Source organism: Myodes glareolus, chromosome 11 (assembly GCF_982192425.1).
Source record: "Myodes glareolus chromosome 11, mMyoGla1.1, whole genome shotgun sequence".
Taxonomy (NCBI): Eukaryota; Metazoa; Chordata; class Mammalia; order Rodentia; family Cricetidae; genus Myodes; species Myodes glareolus.
Window position 1 is genome coordinate 36,062,938 of NC_142036.1, and position 19,108 is coordinate 36,082,045.

The following is a 19,108-nucleotide window of genomic DNA, read 5'->3' on the forward strand; positions in this document are numbered from 1 at the left end:
ATGATTCCAATGGCCTAAATACAGCCTGGTTAATTGCCGTTTTCCTCCATAGATTTTCTGACGTAGGGTACACCCATGATACCATTTGAGATGCTTGTATATAGTCAGTAATAATTATGAAACACAGTACATTTCTTTGAACTGCATTAAAGCAAGATATTGAGCATTTTTCTCTAATGGAAGCAATGTGAAAACTGGTAAACTTATTAGAGATAGAGTGTGTTGATACGGGAGAATTGTCTGTATTCTGTCAATCATTTTAATAAAACGCTGATTGGCCAGGCAGGCTGTATAGGTGGGAAAGCCAGACAGGAAGTAGGGGTGGAACAAAGAGACTGGGAGTATTCTGGAAGCAGAGCTCCCTCAGCATTTCTGTGCAGACCACTGAAGAGGCAGCATGTAACCTGCCCTGCTGAGAAAGGTACGGAGCCATGTGCTAACATAGATAAGGATAATGGGGTAACATAAGTTATAAGAGCTAATAAGTAGCCTGACCTAATGGGCCAATCAGTTTATAACCTAATGTAGACTCCGTGTGATTTTCCTTGGGATTTGCTGGCTTGTTGGGGTACTGGGTGGGACAGAAACCCCAACAAGCCGGCCCTCATGTTACAATGTGTAATGTTGAAGAAAGCCAGCCTGGGTTCTTGAGTGGGGGTGGCAGGAGTGTAACTAAACCTGCCTGATGCAGGTACAGACAGGGCCTAGCCTGCTGGGACCTTCCCAACAGCCCAGAAAAATAGCCAACCTGGATCCTTGGGGCCATGGGTTGGTGGGAGGACATCCAGGCAACTGTCTGGCACCTACGGGCACTGGGTGTGGGGGCCTCCTCATTTTAAGGAAATAAAGGACAAAGAATTGGGAGAGTTAGCGAAGCTCAAATGTTCATATGCCATGGAAAGACACATAAAAGAAGAAAGATCGATGGAGAAAGTTGGGCAGATGTTGGAGAGCATCTTGTCACCTGTGTCCATGGTGACTGGCTGCGAGGAACAGATTGTGGACGGAGGTCTACTTGTCACCTGGGATCATGGCAATTTCCGAATTAGATTGCTACCAGGGGTCATGTGTGGGTCTCTGGTCCTGCAGTAGTCAGGGTCTGTGTTGATATCCATGGCTCCTGTTATACTCTAGTGCCATGCTGATTCTAGTGGGCTGGGCCTCCTAGGTCAAGTCTGGGTGGCCTTTGCCATCAGACGGGGTCATGGTGACAGCCAGTCTTTGACTGATGCTGAGGATCATGTCTGTGCCTCTGGTTCTATCACAGCTGAGATCTACGTTGTTGCCCTTGTTCCAATGGTGCCATCAAAGGCCACACGAAGCCTGGGATCTGGGCTGTATCCTATGACCTTGTTGGTGTCCAGGGCATGCTGCCATCAAAGTCTGATCTGAGAGCTCAGAGTTACCACTCAGCAAGGATGTCGACCAGGCTAAGCTGTTGCCTGTGGCCATGTCTGGGTCCGTGGCCCAGCTGCAACTGGGGTCTTCATTGAACTCGATGGCACAGGTTGCCACTAGCGCCCATCTAGAGGCCCTGGGTCTGGGCCAGAGTCTGTGGTTTTATCAGAGTCGGGGGAGCCACACCAAAGCAGGGGTCATACAGATATGGATGGCCTGTGCTACCATCAGGCTGCCACTGAGGGCCTAGTCTGGGTCAGTGACCATGGAGCGGCCAGGATCCAGACTGACACTGTGGTTCTGATTACCTCTGAACTAAATTAAGAAGCCTAGGGTCAAACCAGCCACTTGAGTCTAGGTTGGTGTCTGAGGACCAGGAGTCATCCAATCTCATGGCTACACCTGGGTTTGAGCTGCAGCTGAGGGCCATGACTGGATCCATGGCTCAACTGTAGGCTGGATCTGTGCTGATGTCTGATGTTCCTCTTGTCACTGAATACCATGCAGATACCAAAGATCAAAGGCCAAGTTAATGTCTTGGAGCCATACTGTTGCTGGAGGCAGTGGTGACCTCAAGACCCAACTGCTGTTAAAGACCATGTTGGGGTCCATGGCCCAACCACCGCTGGGGGGTATGACCTAACATCTGTGTTCTGTTTTGCCACTAGTGGTCACTTAGAGGCCCAGGGTTGGGGCTGCAATCTGAGGCCCTGATGGTGTCCAACAACCACACAACTGCTGGAACCATTTCTACCTGGGTGACCATTCCTCCCACCAAGAGTCAGGCTGTCATGAGTCCTAACCTACTGCTTAGGGCCATGTTTGGGTTCCTGGTCCAGCTGCAGGTGGGGTCTGTGTTGGTGTCTATGGCCAGTATCACCTCAGGAGGCCTTAGGAATGATGCGATTTTAAACCAGAATGCTATACCGAGCCTGTGCCACCATTCCCTGCCATGGGAAAGCTGGCCTTGCCTCTTGCTGTCACTGTAACAAGAGAGCTGGCCCTTGCCCTCTGGAGACAGGGCATGACCAGAGTCAAGGATGAACCTATCCTGAGGACATGCATGTAGGGGACCTGCCTCTGCCACCACACCCAAGGTAATTGCTGCAGGGGTTCCATCTGACCTGCCTGACTGGCACCCAGGCCCACAACTGGCCTTGGGTTGACCCACCTTAGCATCTATCTTATCTAGATTTTGCTACAGCTTGTGAAGGGACTGGTCCTGTGGAATGATACCTGCAAGATCTCCGAGTCACAGGGTATCCCAGAAGAGATTTGGTGAGGATCCAGTGAGGATGGTATACCAAAATCTAGAGGCTTTGAGCTAGACCAAGGACTCATTACAATGAACAGTTAGTTTCCAGTCAAGCTGATGGAACAAAGGGATGTACTGTAGGATACACCAAAGCCTCCAATGTTACCAGGACAGATGACGAGGTAATGGAGAGTCAGGAGAGATGGAGAAGCAGGGATTTTTCTGTTTCTGGTGTGGTTTTTGTTCTTTTTTGGTTTATTGAGGAAGCTTTTGTTTGCTTGTTTATTTTTGTTTGCTTGCTTGCTACTTTGTTTTGTTTTCTTTCATGTGGGATGCAATTAGGGAGGCTATGGGTGACAGGGAGGTGGTCAGAGTTGTGTTTCATGATGTGAAATGACCAAAAATTTAATATATGTCATGTTCAATGGAGCCATTTACAGTATTGTTTTACTTTGATGTGTGTGATTATTTGCATTCATATATGTATGCTCACTACATGGATGTCCACAGAGATCAGAAGAGGGAATCATAACCTTTGGAATTAGGGTTGCAGATGATTGTGAGCTAGCAGGTGGGTGCTGAGAACCAAAGCCAAGTCTGCTGGAAGAGCAACCAATGCTCTTAACCACTGAGTAATTTCTCCAGTTCCCACTGGAACAACATTAAGGCACACACAGGGAGCTCAGAGGGATTCCACATGCCTTTCCATTTTAGTAAGGGTTCTGGCTGTTGGCAAGGGGTAAATGTATTGTCTATAGAATGAAAAAGAAAGTAATCATAGCAATATGCAAATAATGTTGTAGATAGGATCTGAAACCTTCCTGTGTTGCCAAAGGTAATCTTTAGAATTCCACTGAGAGTCAACTTCTAAGTCAATAGAGGGATGGCAATAAAGTTCTTTCTGGAGTTGTAGTGAGAAATAAAGTAAAGTTAGGAGTGTCAGGTTTTATTTCTAAGCATCTCTGAAAATCCTAGCGCACAATATTTGCTTGGTCCCTGGTCTTCAACATGGCTGAACTGTAATGAACACACAAAAGAAACTGAACTAAATATTAAGACTGCTTCTATGTCCATTTCCATACATTTTTATCATTATTTTGGTTTCTTTATAATAAATATATTCTAATTACCTAAAAATTTGGTGTTGACAGAGGCCACTAGTTCATTTCATGACTGCTCTAACTCAAAATAATCACACAGAAACTATATTTTTTAAATCACTGCTTGACCAATCACTTAAGCAAATTTCTTGCTATCTCTTATATCTTAAATTAACCCATTTCAGCAACTGGTTTAGAATTGCATGTAGAATACTCTCTGGTTTGTTTACTCTTTTTAAAAATCAGTCTCAGGGTAGATATCTATCCCCTCAGGTATTCAAATTTTCTAGGGCAGATGTTAAAATATCACTTTATAAAGAATAGGTCCAATATCAGTGAACTTAATTACTTTAAAACTTTCCAAAGTATTTGAAATTGAAAGTTTATTTTTCTTTCTTTCCTCCTGCCCCATCTTCCTGCTTTTTGAGTGACAATCTGACAAAAGAGTTAGAGGTGGAAGAGACTCAGCTGATGCCCTTATTTGTGTTCTCATTTTGTTTTTTGTCTTAGAACAAAGAGTATGAGTCTGCCGTCCTTGAGAAATAGGCAAATAGTGCTTTGGTTATCTGGTGATTGTGGGAAGGAACAGAGTTTTCCCCAGCTTGTTGCTATGTTTCAGGTACACTAAAATGTTTTTTTTTCCAAAGTTTATTAAATTATAAAAGTTTCCATTTCCGCCCCTCCTCCCAACACCCTCCCACTCCCCCCACTCCCTCTCCTCCTCCCTTTATGTGCTTGTGTGTATAATAGTAACAAATATTTCTATTGATCTAAACTAGAAACCAGACATAATTGATTTTATTCTCTTAAAAATATAACTTAACTATTATTGTGTGTGTATGTATGTGTGTATCATATATGTACATATGAGAGTATGGGTATGTGCCTGTCATGGCATGAGTGAGTGGAGTGCCTGTCATGGCATGAGTGAGTGAGTCCAAGGAGTTGTTCCTCTCCGTTCCCTGTGGGGTCCATGGAATGAATTCAGGGAATCAAACTTGAGTGGCAAGTGATTTTATCTACTGAGCCATCTTGTAGGCCTGAATTTTACTCTTTGATTGTGGTATTTGATTTCAAGAACATTTGTGGATCAGTCCTAAATCATTCCGGATAATGTTCTTCAGAAGTAAATCTGTAAAGACCAAATTCTCTAACCACTAAAACTTTTGTATGTCTTCACAGCCTTTTCTCTAAAAAGCAAAACAACAACAAAACACAAAACAAACTATATTCTCCTCCAGATACTCTGCAATCTGAGTTAGATAAAGGGAGATTTTCGTGTTCTAGTGTTCACCTTGCCCATATTACTTATCATTTTCTCTCGGTTTCTGTACCTAAGCACATAATGTCAGTAATAGCTGTTATCTGGGGCTTAAACAGGCTTCTAAGAGTCTAAGAAAAATAACACTGGCCACCAAGTGTGATGGCACATTCCTCAGACATGTGGTGAGACTTATTTTGTGACTTTGTACAGAAAGACTTCTTCAAAGTCAGAAGAAGCTCGTTTTTGTCTCTGTATGACTTAATGGTAGGTGATTTCCTCTCACCAAATCTTAGTTTCACATGATTTAAATAAAATGTCAATCATCCTGCTCAGGACAGAGCATGCCGTCCTGTAGGCTTTCTGGATCACTGCTCTCTCTCCCTCTCTTTTTTTATTATAATGACAAAATATTTACTTATTTGAGCAGATATAATATTTTATCATTCATAACAATATTGACAATGTGGTATTTATTTGACCAAGGTGTGTCATAATGACCCATGATTTTATATACATGGATTTTAAAAGCTGAGTATTTTATTTTTAAAAAAAGTTGTTTGATTGAAGATTTATTTACCTTGAACAATAAACATTTATTGGTGTTGAGTTAATAATATAAGTGGCAAAGAAGGGATAAGAATTAAGTGTCTTGGATTAAAAAATACTTTGTAAATCAAAAACAACCCAGATATAGTAAAACTTGTATTATTTAAATGTACTAACAAGGTTGGAGAGATTACTTAGCAGTGAAAAACACTTGTTACATAAAACCAACCACAATGAACCTTACAGAAGAGAAAGTGAGAAGTACACTTGAATGCATTGACACATGAGACCCCTTCCTAAATATAACACCAGTAACACAGACATGGAAAGCAACAATTAATAAATGGGAACTCCTGAAACTGAGAAGCTTTTGTAAAGCAAAGGACATGGTCAGCTAGACAAAATAGTAGCCTACAGTTTTGTAAAAGATCTTCACCAACCTCACATTGGACAGAGGACTGATCTCTAAAATATACAAAGAACTGAAGAAACTTGACATCAGAAGAACAAATAATCTAATAAAAAATCAGTATAGACCTAAACAGTGAATGCTCAACAGATGAATCTCAAATGGCTGAAAGACTGAAAGACACTTAAGATGCTCAACACCCTTAGCTAGCAGAAAAAAAAAAAAGGCAAATCAAAATGACTCTGAGATTTTATCTTATACCTGTCAGAATGGCCAAGATCAAAAACACTGATGGCATCTTATGCTCGACAAAATGTGGAGTAAGGGGAAGACTTCTCCAATGCTTGTGGTAGTGCAACTTGTACAGCCACTTTGAAAATCACTATGGCGATTTCTCAGAAAATTGAGAAACAATCTACCTCAGGACCTAACAATACCACTTATGGGTATGTATTCAAAGGATGTTCAATCATACCACAAGGACATGTGCTGAACTATGTTCATAGCAGCATTATTTGTAATAGCCAGAACCATGAAACAACCTAGATGCCCCTCAACAGAAGAATGGATCAAGACAATGTTGTCATTTACGCAATGGAGTAGTAAAACAGCAGTAAAAAATAATGATATCTTGCAGGCAAATGGATGGATCTAGAAAATACTATATGGAGTGAGGTAACCCAGATTAAAAAAGACAAATATAATATATACTTACTAATAAGTGGCTTCTAGACATAAAGCAAAGGCAAACCAAGCTACAAATCACAATCCCAAAGAACCCAGACAACAAATGGGACCCTAAGAGAGACATACATGGAACTATATAGGAAGGAGAAAAGACAAAATCTCTTGAGTAAATTGGGAGTGTGAGGGTCATGGGAGAGGATAGAAGGGGAGAGGGAGGAAGGGAGAGGAGCATAGAAAATGTATAGCTCATAAAGGTAATCATATATAAATATATGTAAAATGCAAATATAAGATTATATAATATATTATATACATTCACACACATATTCACATATATAAATGTATTTATTACATAATAAATATTATAAATATGTAATATTATATAATAAATATATATTATATTATATATTCATATATAATTGCTTTTATTGAACTATACATGAATATATATATGAATGATAACCAAGAAAAAAATTAGTAGAACTTAAAAAAACCCCACTTATTGCTATTGCAGATGATATAATTTCATTTCCAGCCACCTATATGGTGACTCAAAACCATTCATAATTTTAGTTCCAAGAATCTGACACCCTCTTATGATCTCTGTATGTGTACCCACTATGTGCACATACGTGCATGCTTGCAAAATAAAATAAAATAAAATAAAATAATCAAAAATATGCTAATAAAGGTCCAAACTCTGAAAGTTTATTTATAATTTTAAATCAAAAGCTACCATATTAAATATGCAAAATGCTTTTAACAAATCAAGTTTAAAAGATATAACAACTTAGTGTATTAAGTAAAGAGCCCCAGAGAGAAAGCAGTTAGGTGGTTGTTCTTGTCTTAACTTTCTTTTTTTTTTTAAGATAATAAAATGATCATTTATTCTGATGTTTGTATTTTTCAAAGATTTATGAAGGAGATATTCTTTTTATTTATGTTATTTACCTAAGAGTTGTAGATATGCTTTGCTATATAATGTAATGTCTATAAAACATCTGTAATTCATTTTACTTAACCATGCTTCACATATCATATATACATAAACTTTTACAGGAGAAGTTTGCTCATCTTTTCTACACTACAAATGTTTGTTTTTTTTCTAGGAGTTTGTTTTTTTCCCGGAGTCTTTCTGAAAAGCCATTGACAATGTCACTGGGACATGTTTCCTCTGCATATACTGGATTTTGGGGATCCAGTTTGCTTGGATACTCACCTTCCTGGACCTGGAGAGAGGGGGGAGGAACTTGAACTTCCCACAGGGCAGGAAACCCTGACTGCCTTTAGGGACAAAGAGGGAGGAGGAGAGGGAGGGGGGGAGTGGGAGGGTGTTGGGAAGAGGGGCGTAAATGGAAACTTTTATAATTTAATAAAATTACTTAAAAAAAAAGACATGGAATCAATACTATGGAAGCAGATCTATAGTACTAAAGGACCCAGAATGCAAGTCAACTACAATCTACCTTGGTCAGTGATGTAGGTGAGGGAAAGAAATACAAGAAAATGAAGGCATGCTCTTAGAAGGCCTGCATCTTGAAGAAGCTATCTCTCCTTTAATTTATGTTTGATAGCTGAGAACCAGAAGTGGTTATAACAGATCTACCTGAGAATAAACATGATGCATTATCAGGATGTTTTAAAGGCAAACGCTAAGTGAGTCTGGTTATTTTTTTTTAAGTACACTAATTTTGGTTTCCTTCTGTCTGTTTGATTTCCAGATTAAATATTAGAAAGTCAATATTCTTTGTAGTTTTTTGATGCTGAGGAAAACACAAGCATGAATTGTCTTAACTTTCATTTTTACATAGTCTACAGTCACCTGGAAAGGTAGTCTCAATTGCAGCATTACTTAGAGCGGATTCAAACTGACCTGTGTCTGTGTCTGTAGGGGATTATCTTGATTGTTAGTTTGCATAAGAGGGCCCACACCACTGTGGGTGGTACAATTCCTGGGCAGGTGGTCCTGGGTCATCCAAGGAGACTAGATAAACATGAGCCTGTCACCCAGCAAGCAATGTTCCTCCATGGTTTCTCTTGCTTGCCCTTATTTCTCTTAGTGATGGATGATGAGCTGAAAAAAAATTTTTCTCCTCTTAATTGCTATTGTTCATGGTGTTTGTCATAGCTGTCATAGCAACAGAATGAAACTAGAACATAAATTGGTATTAGAGAAGTGGGATATTGCTGTCATAAATTTGACTACAGGCTATTATGCCTTGGACTGTTTGTAGAAAAAATGTGGAAGCCTTTGGTACTAGGCTGGAAAAACTGTTGTGTGTTATGGGTTTAGAGTAAAGGTTGAATTTTATGGAAAATTGGAAGCTATGAATGCTTAGAGAAATTGAGGTGATGGAAGCCTGGGTTATGTGGTTTCATATGGAAGCAAAGACTGCCTAAGTGTGGGATGGTGTGTTTGTGAGGATAGTGTGTTTATGAGGTTTGCCTCAGCTTTGTGTGCTTGTTGATTGCGCTCTCTCTCTCTCTCTCTTCTCTCTCTCTCTCTGTCTTTAAAGTCAGTTGTGATTGATAGACACTAGCACCACTGTGGTGAAATCTGTGATTTATTTGGTACAAACAAAAGCGTTTCCTCAGTGTCAGCATAAAGAAGCTGTGCTCCAGGGGGTGAACATCTCATGCTGGCAGCAGAACTTGGCAATATATAATAGTGATCCTCATGGTAATAGCTTTGAGATCACAAAGACTGTATAATTGGGGGCATCTTAGAGAATTCCTGGAGCCTGGTATAGTGTCAGGGTCTGAGTCTCTGAAGAAAAGCCAGAAGAGGTCACTGGTGAAGAGGCAGTCTCAGGTGCAATGGAGACCTTAGAATACTAGAGATGGCAGGACTGTGAAATACCCATCAAGGACAGTGGCAGATGTAAACTGAAGTCAGCCTGTATGTGCTGCAGGTGACAGAGCCAGAGTGGTACATTGCCCAAGTTTTCTTTCTCTTCCCCCTCTGGTAAAAAAAGGCATTTATTAGTGGGTGAGAAAGCTGATATACATACATACAACAAGCAGACAGAAAGGCTCTTCTCAAGTCTAAAGTCTTTGAAGGTCTTCCTCCCCTAATTTCATCCTTTCCAAATCTAAAGAAAGACAAACTGGATTATTGGGTCACTACTGTTGGATAAACACATCTAGCTCTGGCCTTGAACTTGTTGAGCTAGTCCACCAGAAAAAGTCTTCTAGATGAACATGATAAAGTAGTCCCATACTACCTTTGAATTAATTACAATTAGAATTTAGTATAATGAAGGGTTTTTCTTAAGTTCTTATTTGAAGTTCTGGCCAGAATGTTGTAAGAAGGTGAACCATCTCAGCTAAACAAGTTGGAGTTATCTTGAACAGCTGGTACCTAAAAGTGATCTTAAAGTAAGTCTATCAGTATCATGACATCATATCAACCAGGTGGAATCAATGTTATGATGCCCTGTCTTTTTCCTGGAAACTTGATATTACAGCAGGAAAAATTATTGTTCATTGTGAAAAACAAATATTATTCATATAGACATATATTAGATGAAATGTACTATAGAGACAAAAATAGCTTTGGAGAGAAGTAAATTTTTTCCAAGTCTTTCTTCTTTCTGTCCCATACCAGATGGCTCCTGATATGAGACAGAAACTCTGAATTTTTCTTTTAACAACATGCTTAGATTTAGAGAAGGATAACCATACTCCAACTTCAAAGCCAGCTTTGATTTTTTAAGTGATTTACACTTTTATTACACTGAGAAGTATGTGTGTGTGTGTGTGTGTGTGTGTGTGTGTGTGTGTGTGTTTAGGTGATGATATTTTACCCTGTACTGAATAAGGTACCATAAGTCAGATTTTTCTTTGCTCGGTGATTCTTTCTGGATAGATATTTTTTCTTCTTCAGGCATCAAAATGTCCAGTCTCTTGACTTTTTGAAGATGAGTATTTTCCTGCAAAGGCAAAGAAGAAAACCCTGCCAAAATCCTTATGAAGTTTCCATATCACCTGTCTGGTTGTCACCTCTGTGGATGAGCTGTCATTCCTGTGTCTCAAGAGGTTTCTCTTTTTCATATCGAATCTTTATCAATCTTGAAGGTATCCATAGCTTTTCTTCTGTGGAAACAAGAGCAAAACCCCTTCTCTAACAACATCACATCTCCTGGTTTTCATTATGAGGTCAACACATCCTTGAAATACACTGGCTCTTTTAATTCAGAAGTTATTTCTACTATCTCTGCTACTGTTGATTCTTTCTCATTAGTGTTAAGAAAATTCAAGGTTAATAAAGCATTATGCAATTTGTTTCTGGGAGTATTTTCCATCCATTTCTATTTGTTTAACATATCCTTTATAGTTCAATATGATCTTTCTATAACTGTCTGACCTGTAGGATTGTTTGGCATACCTATAATATGTTTCATATTTTAATAAGCCAAAAATTGTTTCATTTTCTTAAGGACATTTGCTGGACCATTATCTGTCTTTATTTGTGCAGGTTTACCCATGACAGCCATAACATCTAATAAATGTTTGATTACTGAATCAGTCTTTTATGAGTTCAAAGCAGTTGCTCATTGAAAACCTGAATAAGAATCAATGGAGTAGTATATATATTTTAATTTTCTAAATTCTATAAAGTGGAACACATCCTTTTGCCAGATTTCATTCCTTTGGCACACTTTGGGTTATTCCCTACAAGTAGTGGTGTTTGGTTATAGAAAGAGCAAGTAGGACATCTTTTTATAAACTCCATAGCTTCCTTCCATGTAATAGAAAGCTCTTTCTTTAAGTCTTTGCTACTGATATAATATTTTATGAAATTCTGAGGCCTTCAACACATTTTCAATCAATAATTGATCAATTTCTGCATTACTTTCTGCTAGAGGACCTAGCAGACCCATATGGGATTGGATGTGTGCTATGTATATGAGACAAAGCCTATTCTTGATTATATCTTCAACATGAATGAATAATGAAGTCAATTCTGTATCATCTGGTGTAAATTCAGTGGTTTCCATATGCAAAACAATTCTTTCTGCATATTGTGAATCAGTAACTATATTGAGAGGTTCTTTAAAATTCTTTAGTACCATGAAAATGGTTTATACTTCTCACTTTTGGACAGAATTATAAGGGCCTCATTCAACCTTACTTAATTCTTCAGGTTTGTAACCTTCCTTTCCTGATTTATTTGCATCAGTATAGAATGTACAGGCTCCAGTTATTTGTGTGTCATGTACAATGCTGGGAATAGTCCAATTAGCCCTCTTTATAAGGTTAATTCTATTGCTTTTGTTCAATTGCTATTAATTGCTCCTAAAAAGTAGGCACAAACTCTTTGCCAGAGTTCATTGTCTTCCCACAATTTTTTAATTTAATCAAATAGTAAAAGGCACAATAATCTCTACCGGGTCTATTCCTGCTAGTTGTCAAAGTCTCAATTTTCCTTTTACAATTAATTTAGAGACTTTTTCCACTTAAGTTTTTAATTTTTTACTTGGTTTATATAGTAAAAATATCCATTCTAAAATAATATCTTCTCTCTGCCTTAAAATTACTGCAGGGGAAATTCTGGAAGGCAATATGACTAGAATGCATTAAGATTTGGATTTACCTGATCCACATGCGCCGCCTATAATTTCTCCTGAACAAAGTTAATTCTTTCTCAGCTTCAGCTTTAATTTCCTGGGACTATTTAAGTCTTTGTAACCATCCAAGGTTTTGTTTAAATGAATTATTAGATCAGGTATTATCCCAACAGCAAGTCATAGATTGAAAATGTCTCCTAGCAATCTTTGAAAGTCATTAAGAGTCTGCAATTGGTCTCTCCTAATTTGAGCATTTTGTGTTCTCTCCTAATTTGAGTTTTTTGTAAACCTATTTTATAACCTAGGTAATTGATAGAATTTCCTCTTTGTATTTTTTCAGAAACAATTTATAGTCCCTATTTAGGCAAAACTTTATTTCATCCAATGTTCTTTCTAAGGGATCTGCATTTGAATCAGGAAAATGTCATTCATTTGATGATAAATGATAGATTTACGAAATTGTTTGTGTATTATTTACAATGGTTGACTTACAAAGTATTGGCACATTGTGGGGATATTGAGCATTTCCTGTGGGAGAATGGTCCATCAGAATCTCCTACTAGATTGAGAATTTTTATAAGTAGACACTCAGAAGGAAAATTTTTCTCTGTCCTTTTCTTGGAAGGGTATAGTGAAGAAACAATCTTTTAAATCAATTACTACAAGAGACCATATTTTAGGCAATAGGGAAGGCAAAGGAATTTCTGATTGTAGAGGATCTATAGGTTGAATTATGTTATTGACAGCTCTTAGATCTGTCACCATTTTCCATTTTCCAGATTTTTTTAAACAACAAATACAGGAGAATTTCAAGGTCTGGTTGATTCTTCAATATGGTGAGCATCTAGTGGCTCCCATACCAGCTGTTCTAAAGCCTGCAGTCTCTCTTCTGTTAAAGTCCATTGATTAACCAATATTGGTTCCTCAGTCAACCATTTTAAATGTAGGGCCATTGGTGTCTTCGATGGTTTTCTAGTTGTTTTGTGTTCTTGTACAGCCTGAATGGCTGGTGACCTTTTTTAAATAGTACATTATAATATCCTTCCAGAAGCATGAGTTTCTGGGACTGCAGGGATGTTAATCTGGATAGTTCATTGCTGAAGCAGGTCACAACCCCATAAATTCACTGTGATATTAGCCACATATGGCCTCAACCTTCCTCTCTGTCCACTGGTCCTATGTACTCAACCCATCTCATACTTTGTTTCTCTTGAGATAGGGTTCCAATTACTAGGTATTAAACATCTGCCTTTTGAACAGGTCAATTTGAATGCTAAGATTCTGGAGTAATGATAGTCAAATCCACACCTGTGTTCAGTTATCCCTCAATTACTATGTTATTTATATGTACTCTTAGCTTTGGTCTTTGATCATTTAAGGAAGTCTGCCAAAATATGTGTTTCCTATTTTCTATTGGAATTTTTGATTCATCTCTATGTTTAATCAATCATCAAGAATAGTATAATTTTTTTACAGAAGGCAATAGATTTTTTAATTTTCCTGGTGAGACATGTCCTCCACAGTGACTGGGAATGACTGGACCACATTTGACCTGGGGGCCTGTGGGAGGTCCCACCAAGGAGTTTCCTGATGGTATTGTGTTCCCTTGTTGGCCTTCTGTTTATCTACATTCATTGGTTCAATGCTGGCCTTTGTCACATCTTCTTCCTAATCCTGAAGATTGAGACCTTCTATTTTTGTCATTCCCAAAGGAGACATTATTTCTAGGAATGCCTTGTCTACAATCCCTTCTCAGATGTCCTATTCTTTCACAATTAAAACATTTGGCATTTTGATGTTTTCTTACACCTTTGGAAATTGCTTCTCCTACCTCAAGCCTCAGTATTATAGTCAAATGTCTCAATATTCATTATATGCAAGACCCATTCATCTATTGGTGCTGATATAACCTTTAAAGGTCCAAGTATCCTTTTACATTCTAAGTTGGCATTTTCAAAAGCCAGTGATTCAAAAAAATATTCATCTAGCTTCTGCGTCTGTTACTCATATTTGTATAGCCTTATATGATCTTTATAAAAAGTCATTTAAGGTTTCTCTTTGGACTTGTTTAACCCTAGTATATGATTCAATTCTTTTTCCTTGTTCTTGAATCTTGTCCCAAGCACTTAAGGCTGCTGTGTGACATAGGGACAAGATGTGTTCATCATAAAGAGCTTGATCCTGTGGATCAGCATAATTACCCTTGCCAAGAACTTGATCTTGGGAAACCTCAATTCCTTTTGCTCTTCCCTGTTGTTCTAAAATTTTTGCCTTTTCTCACTAGTAGTATTTCCAAAGTAGTTGTGGTCTGTCTTCTAGCATTGCTGAAATTAATTGAAGTCAGATGCCCTATTGCTTGAAGTCCACATTTTCACCATCTCCCTAACAAATGGTAAATGCAAGCCATAAGATACTACTGATTACTTAATTTTCTTTAGATCATTCATACCTATAGCTTTCCATTTACATTCTCTGAATCCTTTTGGGTATTTAGTACTGGATGGTTAGCCAGAGATGATCACAAGATAAGTAGCTAAAACCCTTGATAAATCTAATTGGACTCCGATACATACTGACAATCCTAAATACTGTCATTGTACCGCTTCTCCCTGCTCATCAGTTCCTATAATTTTCTCAATTATTTCAAATGTTTTTACCACTATCTTTTTTAAGGCCTGAATCTCTTGACCTGTGAAAATTTCTAATTATTTCATTGATTAATAAAACCTCTGGTCCTCATTTTTCACATATGATTCCAAAGTATGAAAATTTTCCATTAATGACAACTTCTCATCCTTGGATATATTTGGATGATGTACAGAGTGCCTCCTTGGAGAAATACTCTATTTGCTATCTTATCATAAGTTTTAAACAGATTTTGATTGTGAAATTGTATTAATTCTTTCAGATAATTTCTCAGCAACTTTTGACATAGATTAAATTTTATCTGTCAAATAAAATCTATCCTTTTTAATGGTATTAATGTTTTCAGCTAACTTTTGATTTGTGATGGTATAAATTCTATCAGCTATCTGTTCATTATTAGTCTATAAAGACTGTATCATTTATAAAAGTGCCTCATTCTTGACTCTGTTATCAAACCATTTTTAAGGATATAATATGAAAAACAAAGCTAAGTCCCAATATCAAATAAATGAATGCATAGAGAAACCATATACACCTAAAGAATACCATTATATAAACAACACAGTTATTAAATTCCAGCATGGTGATATTGTCTGCATATATTATAACTTTCAAATTTATTTATTTATTTATTTATTGGATGAACTTACCTCTGTTATGAGATTTCAGTAAATTGTTGTAGGTGCAATAATCTTTATTGGCCAGTAGGTGTTGCTGTTGCAGGTGCATGGCAGAGATAAGTGACCAGTAGTGGCCTGAACAGTCCTGCTCAGTTCCACATTGGCATATGCTTAAATACTGACAAATATGCTTGACAAATTAAGAGCAATTAAATCAATTTCATACATGGACAGCGTTTTTCTGGTGGCCAGAATATCAAAAAATCCAGAGCTCATGAGCCAGGAACACAAACTGTAAGCTGGGAACACAATCCAGAAGCTGTGTAAGTCACCACACTACATGGAAAGCTGTGGGAGATGGGGAGAGCATATGCAAGCCTGGGAAATTGCCAAGTCACCACATGGCAAGCCCACCAAAGGGGTAGCTCTGCTGTGGTGGGGTTTTGGCCAAAAAACTGCTTAGTAGATAAAGTCTACTGATAAGACTAGGGAGGTGACTCGGCAGGTAGAGTTCTCACTGCAGAAGTACAGACTAAGGTTCAGATCCCAGAATCCAGAAAAAGCCACCTGTAATCCCAGTCTGTGCAAAGGTAAGCCCTGAGAAAGATGGATAGTCAGACCAGCCAAAACTAAACTCTGGATCCAACAAGACCCCGTTTCAATCTATAAAATGGAATGCACATAAGGAAGATATCTGAAATCAATTCCAGACTTCCACATACATGCACAGATATATGCACATGCATTTGCACAATCATGAGCATATGCACACACATACAGAGAAACACATACACCTTGCACACAACACATGCAGACACAATAAGATAAAAAAATAAAAGTTCTGTATAAGGACTCAGTATTGTTTTTTATAGCATTTTTGTCAGTGAATTTTGGGAGTAAATACATGCTTTGTGTTCAGGAACATGGATATGCTCTCTGCCTCTAACTGGAATTTTACTTAGGTATCACATCACTCGGTACATTTCTGTGGAGATAAGAAATGTGGCACAAGGTGCCCAAGCTCATAAAAAAATGTTTTTTTTATTATGTATACAGCTTGCTACTCTCTACTGTATGGAATACACCATAATTGATCAAGGAATTAAAAAAAAGTCTCATTTCCTCCTGGATGTTTCATGTTTCACCCCTCTGTGGTAATGTCTTCATGAATCTTTCATTGCCGCACAGTTGAGTAATAGAGTGGGGCGTATCAGGATTGAAGATTTCCTTGGAGGGATGTCTGTAATCAGCTGATGGGCTGAATACAATTGCTATGCATGATGTAATTCTCCTACAACACTCCACAGAAAGACCCGAGGAAGGGTAAAACAGACTCTTCACAGCACGGGCATCACTTATCCGTGATTGCCAGTTCTTGGATTGTGCACCCTGGAATCCAAGGACTGTGATATGAATAACAAGACTTTAGGGCAAGACTTTTAGAAACAAGGAATTTGATATAAGAATCTCTGCAAATCTCTTATCATGATTGAGATCAAACTGTTGAATGTTCCTCTGTTCTTTCTAAGAAGAGATGAGCCAGAAAATTATTTTCCAAATCTTACCTCAAGCAATCAGTTCAAATGCTTTCCTGACTATCTTGGGTATTGATGACTTCTGAACTTTCCTCTGCACTCAGTGAGAGCTCCTTGCATTGTCTTTAGGATGAATCTATTTACCCTCTTTTCAGCATTTTTCCCTCCCCCTCCCAACTGATTTTTTCTATTGTAGAGGAAGTTCCAGGTAAACACAATTGTTCTATTTTTATTACCTATTTTCATAGTTGACAATTGTTCCTTCTACTAAGCATTTGCTCTAAAACTTCCTATATTTTTAACGTATGAGCTGTCGTAAATTACTATGGTAGCATTTATTTATTTTGAGAGAGGTGGTCTCAGATTTACTACATAGCCAAGTAGACTTGGACTACTGATTTTCCTGCCTCCACATCCTAAGCTCTACTAGATAGTCATGCACTATCATGCATTTCTTGTTAAATTACTGACTGAAAAAGAATGCAGTTTGAAATTACTGCAATTTCTTTGCTTAGTAAATTCAGAGAAATTGGTAGATCCATGTTTCATTTTTCTTAATTTCATTAATCTTTCCCTTACACATGAGAGACTGCTACTATCGGTAGCCATATATCAGAAATTTTGACTCAAAACATTTAAAAAAGGGTGACTTCTAGGTATTTGTTCTCATAGCTTCCGAAATCATAATGGCCTCTGAGTGAAGTACAGGTGATAACTATACCTCATGGGGTTACATGAATATTAAATATATTAATACATATATATGGGTTAGAGAGATAACTTATTGTTTAAAAACATGTATTACTCTTCCAGAGGACTTGAGTTCAATTCCCAGCACATTAGGTGGCTCACAACCACCTGTACCCCCAACTTGAGGGTTACCTGGCACCTCTGCTCTCTGGGAACATCTGAATTCATGTGCACATACCTCTCTCCCTTACATATAATGGAAAGCAATAAAAATAAATCTAAAAATGTATTTAAAGTTCTTGGTATGTTGTCTGTATTAAATGTTAGCTATTGATGTAATTATTATCTCTTTCCTTAGAAGTTCTTTTTGTATTTTATAGTTCATATTCTCTAGGAAATACAACATTAGATTGACTGGAGTTCAGACTTCTTACTCATTGTGCCTATTCTTTCTTTACATTTTTTATTTGCTAGTATATCCCTATTTTTTCTTCTTCTGAATAGTAGTCAATATAAAAAGATCTATGTTAAGAATCTTACATTCCCTCTTCTTTGGAAGCGTTGTGGTAACTACAATATCAATGATCATATATAAGCCAAGTAAGATTGAATTTGTGAAATTATATGAAATCCCATAAATACATTCCTCTAGTTTACATATAAATATGAATATAGATTTTAGAATCAATTAATTATAATTGGATATTTCTTTTTATTTTCGGAGTATCAGCTATTATTCATTTTAAATCTTTTCCTTAAATAATTCTTCCTTCAAAGACAATTGTTTCATTTCTTTAAAAGACACAATCACATACATATATGCACACAAATGTATGCAACAATGTATGTATAATGCACAAGGTATGTATAAGAGCGTGTATCCATGATATTGTTCTGAGGACGTAAAGTGTGTATGATAAGTATGGATGAGGAGGCCGATAAGGCCTTGTTAACTCTTGCGCCTGTCTTTTGGTAGCAGGCTTTTTTTCTAGCTTTCTCTCTAGTTGAGACCATTTTCCTCACCTTGAAAAATGAAGTCAGAGGTGGGACTATAGCTCAGGGGTAAGGTGCTTACATAGCATGTGTGAAGAGAGAAGTTTGATCCATAGTACTGCAACGATGAAATGAGACTGTAAAAAGTATTTGCTTCTCAGCGTTGCTATGAAGACTATGCTGATAATATCATTGAGAGTTATTGGCCATAATGTGATGTACAATGCATTAGATTTGAATATAGTGTATAACATTCTTTGTCTCATCAGACCATTGACAGCTGAGATCAAACTGTCCAACAACACATTTCTTACTCCTGGATGAGCACACTGTCCTCTCTGACCATGAGAATAGGAGTACTGAGCTGAAAATCCCTTTGTCCTGACAAGGGAAAG

The 19,108-nt window shown here is 37.7% G+C and overlaps 1 protein-coding gene across 1 annotated transcript in view; it reads left to right on the plus strand.

Annotated features, from left to right (window-relative positions):
• The window catches only part of Dio2 (iodothyronine deiodinase 2), a 199,668-nt gene that overhangs the window by 100,973 nt on the left and 79,587 nt on the right, over nt 1-19,108 (plus strand).